The sequence below is a fragment of the Crassostrea angulata genome, chromosome 8, assembly GCF_025612915.1.
Source record: "Crassostrea angulata isolate pt1a10 chromosome 8, ASM2561291v2, whole genome shotgun sequence".
In the NCBI taxonomy this organism is placed as follows: Eukaryota; Metazoa; Mollusca; class Bivalvia; order Ostreida; family Ostreidae; genus Magallana; species Magallana angulata.
In genome coordinates, this window is record NC_069118.1 from 7,819,988 (window position 1) to 7,838,470 (window position 18,483).

General features: G+C 33.1%; 1 protein-coding gene across 3 annotated transcripts in view; it reads left to right on the top strand.

Moving 5' to 3' along the window:
- LOC128159711 (uncharacterized) overlaps positions 1 to 18,483 on the top strand; it is a 140,952-nt gene that overhangs the window by 11,505 nt on the left and 110,964 nt on the right. The window lies entirely within an intron of this gene.

The window sequence follows — 18,483 nt, forward strand, 5'->3', positions numbered from 1 at the left end:
TTAGACCAGAACAGTTGAGAAAAGTAGATCCGGCAAAAATGTTATTGATGCAGGTATCAAAGAAATTTTTCAACCAATCAGAAGCACCGATATCTCATCAAACGAATAAATATTAAATGATAACTAAAATCAAGATTAAAGTAATAGGCAACCTCTATACAATGATTTGTGAAAATTTTATTTTTATACGATACTATTTAAAAATTGGTTGAAATCGGGGGCAGATATTTGAACATACCGCACATTAGTCCTTTAATCGACAGGTTTTTTTTGGTATTGATACAATCAGGTTCGTTTTTGGGTTGGTCTGTTGATTCGGGGTACAAAAGACGGTAAGAAATGATATTCTGCATAACAGTGCACTGTTTTCACAAATTGCTACCGGCAAATACTTAATGGACTTGGTGAAATAACAGGAGATAAAGAGCATTATTTTACCCATTTTTCATTCAATTTCTATATCAACTATGCAATTTGAATTTCTCTGTTCTTCTTGAAAGTAATATTTTTTTCTGCTGAGAAATTATATTTCATGCATAACTCCTATGCTGAGTTCTATATAAGTGAGCAATTTTTATTTAGCCAAACCTGTTAATTGGTATGAAACAATGAAAGGAAGGAAATATTATGCATTAGGATGTAAACATAACTTTTTATACAATCTTGCTATTTGAATAAACATGTTTAAACATTCTCTGCATTGGTAAATTGCAGGAATGGTATTTTTGTAAATAATGCATGTAAATTAATAGTTATAACATCATATCGGGTACTTGTATAATTTAGATTGTGAAGTTTTAAAGAAGATAGTTTGAAAATTCCTGATCCTTGATCACAGTTAAACAGGAAATATGGAATGAAATTAGCAGCTATGCAAATACTTTGATCTAAGGGGAATAGAGTGTTTCAAATACAGTTCTATTACAATGACTTATTTGGTATAAAAAGTGTATATCTGGTAACAGAAAAATAGCCTTGAATGCTGAGTAACAGTTTCCAGATAAATTTTCAAGAATTCTTTAAACTTTTCTTCAAACTGCATGGTTATAAGCATATGGGTTCATCAATGAATTAAAAATTCAAGTTGTTTGAATGAGTGAATTGATATTTTAAGCAATGGAGAAATGGAAACTACAACAATTGGGATTCTGATCAGCATATTTATAATTAGAAGTACTTTCATTTTTTTTTTGGCAGCTAAGAAAAATGCAAGCATTCATAAACATATTATATACTTAATCAACACATGGATCATTACTTACAAGTAAATCTTTTTAATTATATTTTTAAATATATAATATATACACTTGATTCTAAAAATTAATTAATTTCAGCATTCTCATCTTTATGCATTTGATTTTAATTCATTTAAGTTATAATTAAATAAAATACAGGTGTATGGTTTTATTAGTGCTGCAACAATTACTTGAGGGATTGAAAAAGAAGATGGCAAAGGATTTCATGATAATTTATATTAGAATACTATTTATAACTGGTATGAGTAATAATTACCATAGAATATATTTCGATACCTTAACCATAAACATCAACATCAAGGAAGAAGTCAACTGGTTTTTTTCGCACTAAATGAATACTTGTACATGTAGCATTATGATCTTTCTTACCATAAAATAAAATATTACCATAGCAATCAGTTATGCAAACAAGAGGTTTGAGGGCCTCATGGCTCACCTAATCGACTGTAGCCATAACTCTGATGAAATTAGAACACTGTATCTTGACAAGTTAGTAAAGTAATTTTTGTTTAGAAAAGATCTTTAAATTTTCTGCGCAGATTCTCATTTTCAACGTTAATGGATTTTTTCTTCGAGAAGAACATTTTGAATTTTTCTTTTTATTTCTATGTAAAAATCCCCCCCTCCACTGATTGTGGGCTCACCCTTCTCCTAGGAATCATAATTTGAACAAACTTGAGTCTACGCTACCCAAGGATGCTTCCACACAAGTTTCAGCTTTTATGGCTAAATGATTTTTAGAAGATTTTAATGAATGCCAACGAATTTTGAATAATTATAAATAAGGGTCGTGGTCTGAATGTGACCAATAGTGATCTGTTTGTCTGTACATCCATCCATCCAAACATCTGTCCATCTAATGAAGGTCATACCAGATTACTCTAAAAAATTTCTAAGCATATACACCCTCCTTTAAGCTCTGCCTGGCTCATACTTTTCATAAAGAGAATTTTTTTTATGTAAATAATGTGCAGTGACCTTGAACCAATTTCAAGGTCAAATGTTAAGATCATAGCAGATGTTTAGTCCTTTACACCCCCCCCCCCCCTTGAAAGAGGGTGTTCCCCATATTTTAATACATTTGAATCCCCTAAACTTCTGGATGATTTGTGCTAAGTTTGGTAAGAATTGGCTTAGTGGTTCTGGAGAAAAAGCTAAAATGTGGAAAGTTCACAGATGGACGGACAGACAGAGACAGATGCCCTCCAAATTGCTTTATAAGTTTGATAAAATATGCTCTCCTTTTTTTCATCAAAATTTGGTAATCGTTACATAATAAAATGAGATACAAAGACATATAAACTGTCTATTATACATAGAATTGAAAGAAATTGTTTATTATGTTTCCATGGTAACCATTGCTTATATATCTTACCTAGAGTCGATACTTTGTAAACCAATATTACAAACACTCTCAATTTATTGTATATTTAAATATTCACATATTTTTTTTCTCAAAAGGACATAATTTACACATATTTATGAACCATAATAAGGGTTTTATGAAGTTTTAAAAAATTGTAAAATATACACTTTTGTTTCCATGGAAACAACAGTTTTGAGGTAACTTCCCCATCATGTTTTGATTGTTTCTGATAACAGAAGACCCAGTCAATTCAGGATTGGTGTTGGTTTGCATCAACCTGTCCGCTAGAATATTCGGGGCATCACCAAAAATGCCTCATTTATAGGTGTTTGTTTGTTTGTTTTTTTTTACAAAATCGTTAACCAAGTACTTTTAAGCCCTTGGTACAATAAAGAAAAATAAACACTTTGATTTGATTAATGTATCATTCAATAGTTAAGATGTGATACTTTTAAAGTTTGATGAAGATTTATCACAAACTAATCCAATTGAAATAAATATTTAAGCTGAAAAAGTGTGCTCTTTTGTATAAATCAAGACCATTTTGTGCTAAGAATGATGAGTATGTGTATCCATGGTAACAGAGTTGCCTAGCAACCAACTTTTTGTGCTTTTATGATACGTATATGATAACAAGCAACGTATTAAAATTTGAGAAAAATCAGTGACTATGCATGCCGAACCTCCATACAAGTGTTAAAATGCTTACAGAGAATGGCTCTTAATTGATAAATTGATTTTAAAAAAAACAGCGGTGGCCAAGAGCTTCAGTAAAAGCAATTCAATTTACCCGATATATTCCTATCTTAAGTGTTTACGTTCCTGCTCTAGTCTTTTCAAGTATTGGGAAATGTAGTCATTATCTTGAACCGGACAAGAACATATACAAGGGTAGGGTGGGGTAGGTGGGGTAAAAATCATGGAATAGATACGCTGAACTACCAATGCCATCTACCGTGCTCATCCTCAATATTCGATATCACTGGTACAGCTCTGAGAAAGATGACATCAACACTTTCGCGGTGACGTATTACACTTAGGATATATACCTGTCCTAAGTGTATACGTTCCTGCTCTAGTTCTCAAGCATTGTAAATTGGAAATGTAGTCATTATCATTCCCTAGACCATCACCACTGTAACTAAAGTGCCTTTCCTTCTCAAGTACTCATCATTATAAAATTCGTTTAAACAAAATTGGTTGAGTTACAAACAGTCTCGTATAACATACTCCTGAACTTAAAGATAAAAAAAAAGTTCATTCAAAATGGGATAAATTTATAATTAAAAAACATTATATATATTATTTTCAAATTTTAGATTTGACATTCTCTCAACTTATCACTACTATGAGTTATACAGTTGTTACATATCTACAAAAAGTTAGTCAACAACAAATTAACAGTCACCGCTATTACATAACAAGGAGTCCTACAAAATCCTAATATGATGTAGATTGCAATTAATCTACTGCAAATTAGAAAAACAAAGGATCTTCCGTATTCCCTTAATTGTATTAACATTTTAAAGGCCTTATCGTTATTGAAAAGCTTTTTGTAATATATTAAAATCCCCATATTGTTGGAACTGATCTTCTGCAAAATCACAATGACCTGCACTATCAGCTTGTCTACCTGCTATACAATCAGATTCCACTAAAGCTGGCAATCTACTATAATATTCAGCTGTTCCCTCTCCATACCATCCCAGATGGTTCATAATTCGTCCTACATTGGCAACCGAACCAGATAAAGCCAGAGTCACTACACACCCTGCTCTAAAGCTATAAGGAGTCTCACCCTTATATAATTTTAACAAAGTAAGATACCGAATCAGTCTTTTATACAGAACTGAATATGTCACTCTATCACTATCTATGACTCTACTATTCTCTAAAACAATTCGAAAGAAAATCATTTGCAAGAACCACGCCCGGGTTTTTTTTACAACCTTGAACATAGTATGCAAACCAATTTCCGCGCAAATAGTCTCGTCTCTGCATCTCTTAATAACAAAAACATGATTTATGTTTATTTCCTCTTAAAGTTTTCCCAAATGTTTGTTTTATTACTAAATCAGAATTGTCATCCAATCTTTCTACCTCCTGTCCTACAAGCATTGATAAGTCATTTCCCCCAAAAAACTGTAATTTCATCCAAGCTTAATCTCTAAGGAGCACATATCTTTCCTTCGATGAAATATCAACCCTACCCAATTTATTATCACTATACGAGGCAATTCTTTTTACTATACCCAGAAAAAAGGCTTTGCCTTCTTAGAAACTACATGTGCTGCAGCTTGTTCTTCTTGAATCAGTTTCACATACTGTTTGATGCAATGTGCCGCTGCAGGGTTACCTGTATCACTTTTCTCATCCTAGAATTTACCACGACCACTTTCGTTAAAGATCTCCAACAAATTGTTCCATGACCGATACTGTCCCAGCTGCTAATTGTCTTGGACATTCACAACTTCCTATTTCCTTAGTACCCAAAAATGTACAATCTATTTTATGAAAGTGTTTTACTAAAATATTCCTTCCATACAAGAAAATGCTTTAGATCATCAGGGGTACAATGAGTATTGTGCAATCTTTCCTCAATAGTGGAAGAAATTAAATAAATTCAAAGAGTTTCTTAAAGTATCTTTTCTCTTAGATAAAGATGATGATGAAGATTTGCCATTCAATTACTTAATCCTCTTGTCAATCTTAACCAGATCCAAGCTTTCTCTCTACAAACTGAAAAACAAATAACTTAGATAAACAATAGCCTGAAAGCAACTAGTGGCCATCTCAGACCCTTGTTATCAGTAATGAAACCTTTTCTAGAAGGAACCCTTATTACTGCCTTATCTCCCTGACCCCTACTTCTAAACTCTGGACTGTGTGCTTTTGAACAAGAGCCACCAAACAGGTACAGGTTTGATCAATGGTAGGACACAGGTGCATATACCAACTCTCTGTTCCCTTAAAGATAAGAGAACATGATGTATGAGGGCAAAAAGGGGGATAAACATATGTATTAACCACCACTGACAAATTCTGAGCAAATAAATTTACAACAGATAAATATGGGGTAGGATATGGGGTTAAATGTGGTAGTGCTGTACCTCCTGAAGATTACATCACATTAGAATTAATAGCCATGAGGTCCACTGAATGAGGTCCAAGTTGCTTGTCAACACACTCCTATGAACCAATATTTAAACATGCATCACTGTAACTAAGACTACGTGAAGGTAAATCTGCCTCATTCAAATCTGAGGGTTGATATTGTATGTGCAGATCACAATTACAAGAAGTCACCAACTGAAATATCTGTTTTGTTATGTTGTTCAAAGATCTATCCCGTCCTCCTTGATTGTTCCAAACACTCAGAACAGCAACATTATCTACCAGTAAGTCAACCCTTGAATCTCTAATTACTTGTTCTATTGACTTCAAGACCTGAAGGACTGCCTCAGTTTCCTTCAAATGAATAGGTCTACTGTCGTTTGTCTCCCAAAAATCTCCAAGTTTATCCTTTTCCTCCTGAAAACAAACTACTGCCCAATACCTGTAGCCAGAAGCATCTGTTGAAATATTAACGTATCTACTTCGCTCGCTATAAACATTAACAACAACATACATGTACAGTGTTTGACAGCCAGCCGTGCGTGTGCGCTGGACGCCGTATTCATTTTATTTTACTTTCAACACAATTCAACCAGACATATTTGTTACACCTTAGAACATGTAATAAAGTTATATTACGCATAAACGCAAAATATGCGAAGTGCATCAGGGCCGGCCAGGAAAAAACTAGAGATAAAAAATATTTTATCATAAAAACTCTAGAAAACCTGTGTCCGTAGCCAAGTGCCGCTGGATGTTGTAATATTATGACGAATCTCATAACTTACAACCATAATAAATGACACATCCTTATGCGATTATATAAATACATGTATATTTATTGCTTTGTACCTTAATAAAAAAAAATTTAACTTTGGATATCACTCGCTTGAAACGGCGGCTAGAAGTAACCCATCCTCAAAAACCTGTTCTTTGCTACCATTGATAACCTTTTTCTACTGGTCAATTTCTGACCAATACAATACATATAACTTATAAACATGTGGTCATTAATACAGCATTTTCCCGCTATTGCTATCGAAACGCGAGTATTTACTTCACTCACTATAAACATAAACAACAACATACATGTACAATGTATGACAGCCAGCCGTGCGTGTACTAGATATTTCAACGTATGGGAAAATGACTGTAATTACAAACCAAGATTCTTTAAAACACGTAAACGCTTTTCAACTGAATCCACAATATAGCCATCGTTTGAACTTTCACTTTTCCATCTACCATGCCTTTTCAGGCACCTATCGTCCACACTTGAATTTGCAGCCACAGTCGCTCCCATTGCCCTCAAAGAATGAAGCCCTATATATATATATATATATATATATATATATATATATATATATATATATATATATATATATATATATATATATATATATATATATATATATCTTTTATAAATATCATTATTCATCACAAAACATACATATTTTGATACTCGTATCGTATAAATATATCTTCTATGTAATAAGGGTTTTTATTTTTACCAATACTGGTGATAATTACATTCTGGAGAAAAAAAGTATTTTTAAGCTTGTGCCCTTGGTCTTGTTTACACATTCTTTCTTTCTGAATTCTAAATACATTTTATATTTATATATCGTAAAACTAATGAAAGATAAAAAGTTATTCAAAAAAGAAGTTTTCTCGCTAATTTCATTGTAAAAACCTAGTACAACAATTTTCCATGTGACGTCAAATTTTAAGTAAATGCTTATTCTCTCCCAGATATGTTTGACAATTTTGCAATCATACAAAAGGTGTTTTATATCCTCGTTAACATTGCACACTTCGCACAATGGAGAGACAGTTTTGTTCCATTTACTGACACATACATTATTGTTCAATATACCATGAAGGAGTTTGTAATTAAATTCTGAGATTCTTTTTTCATACATTTCTTTGATTTATGCAGCATACACATTTTCCCATTGACATAATGTGTCGTGAAAATTTTTTCTCCATCTATTTTCATATTTTGGTTATTAAAACTTAATATCAATATACAATGAATAATAAAAATTACTATTTACATTGTTAACTGAATTAACAGTATTTTTTCGAAATAAAAATGATACGCAAGGTTTGATTTTGACAGTCAATTTTTTTTTTATAAACTTAAAATGCTTTTCTAATCATGATAAATTCACATAAGATATTGGGTTTTTTCTAAACAGTTTTTGTGTAAAGTACATCGTATCATAAAACTCTCCATTTTCATCAAAAATATTTTTAACATACAAAATTCCACTTTTTTTCCAATTTTCAAAACATATTGGTTTATTTTCATACTGGAAAAGGTTATTGTTCCATATAAATTGACTCAGGAATTCGTCTCTATTTATCGTATTCACATTATTTTTTGTTTTTTACATCTGTTAAAAGCTGAAAATACATTTCCGTAAAAAAAAACAACAGGAAGTCTCAGCATTTTGAAAAATGATGATTCAAAAAAGCTGTATTGTGTTGTTTTTAAGATATCGGACACATTTAGTTAATATTTACTCATAACTGCACTAAGTGCTCTATGTGTAACACTGTTTACATTTAATATTCTACTTATCCATGACGCCTTGGCAGCATGGAATTTGCTTTCAATATCAATAACACCTATTCCACCTTGTTCAATTGTGCCAATTAAAGTATTTCTTTCAATTCGGTCTTGCTTTTTCCAAATAAAGTTATATATTAGTTTAGAAGCAGCTTGAAAAAAATCACATTTAGGGTTTTCTAAAATATTGGCATTATATAATAATTTTGATATTGCTACAGTGCATTTACCAAATATGGTTAAATTTCGTTTTTTTCAGACACTTAGTAATTTTTCTAGTTTACTTCTCCAATTTTTTTCATAGCATACAGTTTTATCATGTCCCCGGTAAATACCGAGCGATTTTATACAGGTCTTTGTTATTTTTGTTCCATGTATATGAGAATTGTTAGAATACATATCGATAAATGAACCAGTTAACAGACACTCTGTTTTTTCTAAGTTAAGTTTAGGTCCAGCATCCTTACTAAATTCGGTAACTTTTCTGTTACTTTTCTCAAAGAGTTTGTATCTTTTAGCATGTTGGTACAGTTGTCCGCATGTTGAACAATTTTAAAACTTAAATCATTGTAAGTATCATTTTTATTCAGATTCAAACCCTTAATATCGTTATCATTTTTAATTTTAATGGCTTATATTTCAATTACAAATACAAATAAAAGAGCGGAAACAGGACATCCCTGTCGAATTCCTCTATGCATTGTGACTGGGTCATTATACAATGTTTATATCATTCCTATGAATTTATCTGCTAAATTAAACTTTTCTAGCGTTTTAAACATATAAATTTATATTGTATTGAATCAAAGGCCTTTTCAAAATCAAGAAAGAGTAATATTCCATCTAAGTCGTTGTGCATGTAATATTCAAAAACATCAAGTATTAGTCTAGCATTTTCTCCGATATTTCGTCCTTTTATATATGCACTTTGCTCACGTCCAATCAATGTACTTGCTATTTTTTGTAAACGATTAGCTAATACGTGTGCAATATCTTATAATCTGTCTTTCTTAAACTAAGGGGTCTGTAGTTTTGGGGATTATTTTTTTTCTCCTTCTTTGAAAATTAAAGTCATTATCGCGTTTCTTTGTGAAAAAGGCAATATTCCATTTTCTAAACTCTTGATTAGAGATTCATAATAAATATGTTTTATATCATCCCAAAAGGCTTTATAGAATTCTGCCGGTAAACCGTCTTGTCGGGGAGATTTATTATTTTTTCATATTTTCAACTGCAGTTTTATATTCATATAATGTTGGTATTTCATCACACATTTCCTTTTCATTATCACTGATTTTTTCACAATTAATACTATCGAGATAATGTTGAATATCAACATAATCAATATCATTGCTTGTATATACATGTAGTTTATCATAAAAATTCTTAAGAACATCTATTATTTCTGTTGTCATCGTATATTCTATTCCATTTTCATTTTTATCTTGTTGATCGTATTATTTGTTTGTTGGGGTTTTTTTTTTGTTTAAATTTAGAAAATAAGTCCTTTTTCCCCCTTTTCTAACCATACAGATCTAGAGCGAACATAAGCTCCACTACATTTTTCCGCATAATAATCATCTTTTTTTCTCTCAAATAAACGTTTATAGTTCATATTTATTTCAGAGTATTGCTGAGATTCTATTTTTTGTATTTGCTTTTCAATGAAGTTTATTGGATTTTTCTTACTTTTAGCCAGGTTTTTTAGAGAAGTTTATACAAAGAGTTTTTATTCGTATTTTAAGGTTTTCCCATTTACTTATAGGGTCTTGTATTTCTGTTGTATCTTCTCGAATATATTTTTTTAGTTGTTTGCAAAAATGTTCATTGTTAAGCAATACGGTATTTAGTTTCCAATAACCTACGCCTCTAGGATTTTCAGATGTACATATTTCAAAAGTTATCCCCATGTGATCTGTTAATCTTTATTTTCTTCTTTGGGAGCTCTTCTTGTCATAATATTGTTAAGTATGGAACATGAACAATCTGAACGGAAAACATAGTCTATTATACTTTTTTGGGACATTATCTCCATCACACCAAGTAAATTCGGATTATTTTCCAAAATGTATCCAGCTATCTTTTATACTAAGAGTTTTTAAAATTTTCTTTAGATTATTAGCAGTTTTATGAAGCCCTTTATTAACATTCCCCACAACAGATTTAATTAAAGATAATATGTTATTTCTGGCAGCAGAATAACTAACTTTTTTGTTTTTATATATTAATTTACAAATGCCCTTTGACCAAAAAATTGGTCTGAATATGTAAAAATGTTTCTCTTCCACATTTTCCAAAAGATCCAGATACCTTGGGTACATATTTACCGGACAAGCCGCTGGGTTCCCTTTCGATATCAAAATTTCGTTTCCTTGGCGGTATTGGTCTGTCTTGCTTTTCCTTGTAAAAATAACCAGGTGATCTTCGTTAACTAACATGTCATCAAAACACAGAGACCTAAGTTCGTCGAATCGTAAAAAGCCTGCAAAACTGAACCAAATCATCGTGAGATTTCTACCAATTAACAAATCTGTTGAATCCGAAAACTTTTCACATAACTCTATTAACACATCCTTTGTTATTGAATCCTTTTTGTTAACAGATTTTGACCCTTTCTCCTCGCTGCTTCCTGTATAGATGAAACATAAGAATTCTTGGTCGGGTCTGGTAAACTAACACTGTCATGCGCCCATTTAATCGCATACACAGCCGAATTTACAGGATGATGTGTTGCACCATTTTTTAAAAGATGTGTTAGATATAATGCGACATGAATCGGATTCGCCGGCAGAGCACTGTGTCTTTGAAACTTTATAAACTTTTCCCATTTTTTGAAAGAGTTGAAATATGCCTTATTGCTCTTGTCACTTATACTTGAAAAAATATTAACACTCATGTAGGGGCAAAGGTCGTCCAAATAACTGCCAGGTTTAACTCCACTGTCCAGTGCTACATTCCGTACTCTCTCCTGTAATCCTAATCCTACAAAATCAAAATTCAGTTTTTAGGAAAAGCATATCAAACAAGTCTTATTTTCCCAAATATTCCATTATTTCCCTTTCCTCTGCATACAGCTTCTACATTTTTAAACTTAACTACACTTCTCAAATACAGTTTAAAACTACCCTCCTTGACCAACATTGGCCAAAACGGGACAGATTCCCATTCTGGTATTACTGAAGTACATTTACATTTTTCCTGTTCAATTTTTCTAACCACTTTTCGTATCAACCTATGTGGTGGTACAATCCAGTTAACACTATTTGACCATCGCAATCGCTCATTCTGCTTAGAGTGTCTGCTTTTGTATTTTTCGCTCTATGCAACCAAATGCAATTCAAAGAATATTTTACTCGTCACACAGACTATGTACTGACATGGTAATGTCTTGCAAAGCCTTTTTCTTACTACCCACCTTCAATATGTGTGGCACATTTTGATTATCTGAATTCACCTCAACTGAATTGTTATTCACTAAATCTATATAGCTATTCAATATTCTTCAACCGTTTCCAGCTCCCTCCAAGTGGAGCTCTGAATGCTTTCCCGCTTATTCCAAATACCATACCATTCAAATTCCTGCTGTTCATCCTTTGAACATAAAGTCAAATATCCGCCATAACATGAATCTGAAGCATCATAGAACAATGTGATTTGTCTAATCTCTGTATCAGTTATCTGACTCAAATGAGCACCTTTTTCATTCATGCTTTCTAAATTATTTACCCAAAACTGAAGCTCATCCACCGCCTCCTGACTCATCATAATATACGAATTCCAACATGATCTTACTAGTATGCAATAATACAATTATCTTGTTCTTAACCTAACCATATTACCAATCACAGTCTGTGCTGAAATAATCTTTCCGACTACTGATACAATGGGACGAACTTCAAACCACTTGAAACCTGCTGCATAGCCTTCCAAAATGTTTTGAATATTTCCCTTACGTTTCTGAATTCTGGGATTAGACACCGATATTTTGTTAATTTCTGTGTTCCATACTAACCCTAACCAAACTATCTCCTGCCTAGGTTTCCACTGACATTTATCATCAGCCAAAATAAAACCCAAAGCATTTAAGTCTACCTGTATTTAACTAAGAATTTCAGCACTCTCAAAAGATTGAGAACCTCCTATGCCATTATATAAATACATGGCAACTTTGTGACCTTTTGATCTCCAAAATTTGACCATTTCACGCAAAACTTTTGAAAATGTATCCAGCAGTACTAAGAACAAAAGGTAGAACATTGAAAACATAATATTTTTCTTCCACTTAAAACCCAAGTATTTTTTATCCACTTGATTTATCATAATGTGAGTGTAAGCGCTTTTCAAATCAAATGAAAACAATCCCCCATCTGAAACAACTCTCGCGATGTACTCGCGTCTTCATACTTGTGTTTATTCTTAAACAAATATGGATTAACATGCCTTGTATCTACAACAAATCTTTGTTTTGATTTGTTACCTGCTACTGTCAATGGATTGACCACTTTAGGTTTTCCTATAACCTCCTGCACATAACCCTTCCTTACCAACTTTTCTAACTCTGACGACACAAACCTGTCATTGTTATAGCAGATTTATTGTTCTTAATTTCTACAGAACTTGGAATAGTAAATAACGGCAGACTATAGCCAAATTCAATAACACTCAACACATACCTGCTCGCTTCAATCAAACGCCATTGACCCAGATTACTTCTCAGTCTGCCTACCGGGGATTTACCTGTCTGTACCTCTGTTTCGCTCGACTGAATACTATCTGAACATGCAAATGAAAATCTACTTATCTTTTCATCTATCTTCTCTGTGCAATCTTTTCTCCAATGTCCTTTCTTGTGACATCTGTAGCACTGTCCGGATCTCCATACACCCGTTGGACCATTAGTTGATTTTGACTCTCTGGAAGTAGTGGACGGATAGGGCCTTAATCTTTCCCGTGTATCTCCGTCTCGTTATGCGTTCGTCCTTGACCTTTCTCTCGGCTCTTGTCTGTGCTTTGGAAATTCGCTTTTCATCTTCTGAGTCTGAAGCTATTGGTTTTTTTTACAAATTCGTCTACTGCTCTCCACCCTGCGGCTGAAGAATTTGCTAATTTTATACGTTTTTGTCTATGTTTTATAATGTCATAACCTTCAGATATCTTCTGTCTCGCTTCCTGACTGCGGTTCTCTTCTATTTCTTCATTCGCCTCCTTAATTTTTGCCATCACTTTCGCGCTATGCTTGTACTGCTATTTATTCCCGCGTTTTAAAACTTATATCCATCTGCAAAGACTTGTTCTATTTTAGCTTCTTGCCTCTCTGCAATAACTTTCTGGTTTTCGTTAATATTTCTATGCACTGTCGACAAACGACTGTCCAGAATACTCGTAAACTGGCTCAATATTTCGTTGTTTGTTTCTTTGATTGTCAGGTTTATTTGATTTTGAATGTCATCCGCGTCCATTTTGATGTCACTCGCTTGAAACGGCGGCTAGAAGTGACTCATCCTCAAAAAAATGTTCTTTGCTTCCATTGAAAACCTTTTTCTATTGGTCAATTTCCGACCAATACAATACATATAACTTATAAACATGTGGTCATTAATACAACATTTTCCCGCTATTGCTATCGAAACGCGGGGTAATATAATCGCTTATGACTCTTTGACCTCCATTTTGCGTAACCCATCAACGAGTCTAAGAAACGCCACTGCTTCACCTCTTCCCGCAATTGAATACGTATGACAATACTTTTTGAATTTTTAACCCCACTTGAAATAGCATTATTAACTTCCCTGCCTTATAATTTAGCTCCAGGAATTGCAAGACCCATCGAAACACACTTGCCTGCAAAATGCTGTAAAGTTCGAATTGAAACCCCCCTGCCTACCGAAAGTCGCTCTCTTAACTCTTAAAACTTAAACTTTTTATCCTCTGGCAAGATATAAGCTAACTTTACCGAATCCATCAAAAATCCAAGGAACCGTATACATTGCTGGGGTTCCTGGCATGATTTTTAAAGAGATAATGTGTAACCGAAACGGGTTAAATTTGAAGTAGAGCGTATATCACCCTTAAACAATACTCCTTTACTTCCAAGTCGGAGTGCACTCTGATGGGTTAGCTATCATCAAACGGTCATCAATATACTGAGTTGTTTTTACGTTCAATTTTCTAAGATAATATGTAATTGTCAATCCAACAATTTAATAAACTGTGGTGAGGCCTTCCATCTAAAAGGAAAAATTGTTTAAACTATGATAAAGCCACCAAATTCAATCATAAAGTAAGTCTGTGAATTGTCTGACAAAGCAATATGTTCATAGCCTGACTTTTCATTACATTTTGCCTTCCATGCATCGTAATCTATCAACTATGGTGGCATATCTCTGCCTCTTGTGTGCAAGTTATTTTTCTATCAAATATGTCGATATGCAAGATAAATACATGTATGTTAGCATGCAACATAACTTTGTTGACATGCAAGAAAATTGCAAACAGAAAAGAATTATTCAAAATCTAAAAAAAATCTCAAATATCGCCCACCTGTGACATCCAGGATGCTAGATGCTACCTCTTCATGTCGACATACAACTTATTCATGTTAACATGCAACTTATTTATGTTAACATGCAAAAAACATACGCTAACATGCAACTTATTTATGTCAACATGCAACTTATTTATGTCGACATGCAACTTATTTATGTCAACATGCAACTTAATTATGTTGACATGCGAGATAAATGTGTTGACATGCAACTTAGTTATGTTTACATGCGATATAAATATGTTGAAATGCAACTTATAAGTTGTATGTCAACATAACTAAGTTGCATGTCGACATAAATGTGTTGCATGTCAACATATTTATCCTGCATGTTAACATAACTAGGTTGCATGTCGACATAAAGAAGTTGCATGTTAACATAAATAAATTGCATGTTGACATCAAGAGGTAGCGTATCTAGCATCTTGGATGTCAGATGTTGGCGATATTTGAGATAACAGTTTTCTTGCATGTCAACATAGTTATGTTGCATGTTGACATAACTACCTTGCATGTAAACATCTTTATATTGCATGTCGACATAATTAATAGAAAAATAACACAAGGGGGAGAGATATGCCACCATAATCAACCTATGAACATCGTTTAAAGTTTCAAGACGAAAAGGAAAAAATCTTTTATCCACAAATTTAAGTACCTACCATCCAAACATAACCGTGGTTTAGATGGCTCTACTAACAAAGGCATCACAACCCTAGGTATGTCACATTCACCAATCTTCCCTAGAACTCTTATGGCTCCTGACTTATTTTCTCATACAAAATCTGGCTTACAAACTATTTGTGATCCCTACACTTAACATTGTTTTTCTAGGAAAATACTTGGAGGCTCATCACTGTCATAAGAAAGACTTTTTCAAATTTCCTTTGAAAAGTGAAAAGAATTCCATAACATCTACACCTTGTGTAAGCCACCTACATATTCTAAACTGAACGTCTCCATCTACATCTCCCTTACTCAAAACATCATTTCAATGATCCATGTTATGATGTATCTGACCTGACATAACATTGGGTCACGCAACAGTAAATTTTTAATGTCAAAATTAACCCCTTGAAGAACAGACTCAGCTGTAGGATGTTTGGTTATAAATACGGTAGTTCCACCTCCCAATGTCACTCATGATGATTTCTGACTTAGTTCTACACGAGTTGGATCAAAATCAACTCCTCTCTCCCATTCTGGTATTATTTCCCTGTAAATATAAATTTATGGTTAATCTATCAAGAGTCAAATATGGGAAACATATGGATGATGGAACTCCCTCACCTGTAACTTACGAGAACAAATTCTCTAAAACTAAGTTGTCTTCAGGTTATAAGGTCAGACATTCCAAAACATACATTGTTGAAAAAATGTTTTTAACTACCTCATCCATGTAAAGGTACAAAAAAACCGAAAATGATGAAAGACTGTGTTTATAAATCTCAAAATCATACAAAATGTTAAGAATAACATCTTCACAATAATAAAAAAGGAATGTGGAAAATTCACAACCAAAATAATTCCTAACATTGCAATGTTGAAGGCAATAAACCTTAAAGACCCCCTATAGTTTATCTGACTAATAACCCATACTTTCCACTGGAAATTTTCTACTTTCTCTTCGCCTGTTTCATAAGTTCACAATCTCTTACATAGTGGTTTGATGATTCACAAAATAAGCATGTATACCCCTGTCCATACTCTGTTTCTTATACGGCCTCCCTTGACCCTGGAGTCTGACTGATCTATACATGTATCCGGCAATATTGAGGTACAAATGAATAAGACTGAGGAAATCCTATTGGATACATGGGCACTGGTGGATATCCTCTTTACATGAAGTATTATCCCATCATAACTTCAGAAATCCCACTCTCCTTTAAACATTTATGGCCTTAGTCACTGTACCTGTACCTTTCCCCCCAAGAACCGTTAAACATAATAAATTTTCTATGTTTATCTTGCCCTGCATCCTCCTACATTGTCTTTACAGTTCTTTATACACATCTATGTCCTCATGGTTCACTTTCCTAGCTAACCTAGATAATTCATCTAAACTTATTAAAATCAATGCTTCACTCGGTTTGGACTGGGTACAGAGAACTCTAATCTTGTCCTTCACCTGCTGAATCTGTGTACCATCCTTGCCCTTGATCTCAGTTGTTGAATCTTGTAGCTTCCTACGTTTTCCACCATTTGAATCCTTCAATGCATAAATCACTTGATGATGATTGTCATTTTAACAGGTAGTACCTGGTTGAAGTGAATATCAAAATAATTCATTCCTATCAATGAAACTAATAGGTTAGAAACCAATATATTAACAATACATAATTAATTACTAATAATTACATATCACAAATAATTAATCACCCTTTTGATGAAAAACCTGTTCTTTGTCTGTTGCCATCCTTGAACTCGAAGTAGGCTTTGCTCTCAATCTGCCGCCGTTGCTGACGAGTGACCTAATTCTGGATTAACTTCCATTCCTGTCCTTCTGGTTGTCTTTTTCATTAGCATGTACATGTAGTATGCAGAAATGCAGCAGTATTTTTGCAAACTCCTCATCATTTGGGTCCTTCCCTATTATTTTGAATTAATTTAATTCAATGAAATGGCATCATTTGTTCTTAAACTTCTATAGTTATTAATTAGAGATTTTCAGAGTTATCACACTGTAATATCATAAATATCTTTCCTTCATACATGACAGCACTTTGTTATATTGTAAATGACGAAACTGTAAGGAATCTTTTCAGTCCAAAGTGTAAAAATGTAAATGTGATGAATTTTTTTTTACATTACACAGAGACGGTAGCGTAACCATAGACATCGGTCTTCCGATAAACCCGTTTTACACAATGTCTCTTTTGATTGACTTCAATTTTATGGTAATAAACAGTATGGCTTGTGACATTTGCACCACACTTTACTCTGGCCCTTTAAACTTTAAAATAATAAGCTTTAAAAAGTAAAGGAAATGCCAATTTTTGATTCTTAAACACCCGAATAAAGACGCGATTCATTGATCTTGGATTTTGCTAACCATTGGTCTTTTAAACTGCAACTTGAAAAGAAATGTAATAATTAATGCATATTATGTTTATTATTATCTTCTCTACTCCAACACACCTGTAGGAATTTTGTAGACCAGGAAGTCCTCTACCAAAATTATAAATTCCATGGCCCCCGTACGCGTGGTAGGGGTTCTGACTCTCTTTACCTGCAGTGGCCAGGGTCGGTTGAGGTGCTAATTGCTATACACAATAACATACATAGAACGTAAAAAATATTGAAAATAAACCAGTTGTGTATAAATCCATCGTTTTACAACTAGATTACAAATAAATTAGATTCATTTTATCTGAATGATTTTTTGAATTTACCTACGATTCATTTGAGGAAAAATTACAAATATATTAATTTAAGTTCGTTGGACTTTCATCACTATGTAGAATTCTTTAAAAACTAGTAGGCTAATTGTTCTCGAACAATTAGAGGTCTTTCCACCTAATATTTTTAATGAATTGCTAGATTGCTCAATAAGGTATACAAAAAATTATTATACCTATGATACATGTTGTATTATAAAATGGGAAAACCACGAAGCCATTAATTGGTA